This window comes from Morone saxatilis, unplaced genomic scaffold, assembly GCF_004916995.1.
Source record: "Morone saxatilis isolate NCDOM2014 unplaced genomic scaffold, NCSU_SB_2.0 Contig2, whole genome shotgun sequence".
Classification (NCBI taxonomy): domain Eukaryota; kingdom Metazoa; phylum Chordata; class Actinopteri; family Moronidae; genus Morone; species Morone saxatilis.
The window spans coordinates 26,457,610-26,459,092 of record NW_023339762.1 but is presented as its reverse complement, the minus strand read 5'-3'; positions in this window follow the sequence as shown (position 1 = coordinate 26,459,092).

Below are 1,483 nucleotides of genomic sequence, written 5' to 3'. Positions count from 1 at the left end.
AAAATACTGAAAAATGTACCCCTCTCTCTCTCTCTGTCTCTCTCTCTCTCTCTCTCTCTCTCCAGCCATCTGTGTGAAGACAGCAAACAGTTACATCTGAGCTGCTCCAAGGCGAGAACGTTAGAACAGATCAATCTGCCTTTAGAGCTCAGAACTCCTCATTTAGTCAGTACATAATGAGGCGATACTGGACAGTTTGTTTGTTTGTTTGTTTGTTTGTTTGTTTTTCGCCTTCACATTTGTGTGTTACCGTCCTTACGTGGCTCGCTTCCATTTGCAATCCTTGGTCGTCTTTGTTTTGCTCTTATGCAACTCATTAAAAGCCCTGCAGGCATCCATCTCCGCCGCCCAGAGAGAGAGGAGGAGGCTGCCGTACTGTAGCTAACGTTAACACTATTATGTAAATGCTTCTCCACAGAGATGGAAACAACACATTTATGTACAGTATTTAGGTAACAACAAAAACAACTTATATGCTAATGAAGCGAGTGTGGTTTGAATGTTAAATGGAGTGTTTAATGGTGGATGTTTTCTCTTTTGGTTGGCGAGTGTGCTCTCAGGAGACGCCGTCGTGCACTAATTTAATTTCTCCTGTTTACTTCCGTGATGCTCGCACACTCATTTCCCTCTTATTACTTAACAATAAGAGCCTGTAGTGACTTCCCTCATTTCCCCCTTCAACACACACACACACACACACACACACACTCAGTTGCATAAAATGGAGATCAGAGTGGTGGCTGACTTTCATGATGCTATGAATATTGAGTTACTGTTATGGGTTTACATTAGACGAGGAAGAAAAGAGTGATTCTCTGTTATCTTTTCCAGGTTTTAAATGTTTCTTTTTTTACTCAGAAGTAATTTTATGTAAATGAGACAGATTTTATATAAATTATAGGATGACAGCCTCAGCAGTGATTCACATACAGAACAACAGGAGGAACAGTGTCTCTCCACTGCTGTCATCCTGCAGGGCTGTAACTAACAGGGATTTGACTAACAGTGGATATTAAATAGACTATTTAAATTTGACTACTTTAAGGCTACCAAGAAATAACGATGTGCTACACGATGTGTTTGTATGAAACCAGATTTGTGCAACGGCGGAAAAAGAAAAACTGATTAATGTTATTAACTTTAAAGGTTTATTGTTATAATAAGATTTTTTCACATTATTACGACATACACACTTTTTACGTTACAACAAACCTTATAAAATGTATTGTATGCATTAATTAACTTATTCTCATTCTCATAGCTAATCATTCTGAGGTAATTTTTCATTAAAAAAAATTATAATTCCAATATGCTCTGGAATTAGAGCATTAATTATACAGCGCTGCAACATAGTTTTGTTCAAGTGAATGCAATATGCTTCCGTAGAAAAGTTTGTTGTTATATAGTAATAAGTTTGTATGTCTTCTACCGCTCTCATTCCTAGCTCATCAAACATAGACGCGAGCAGTGTTCAATCCTGGTC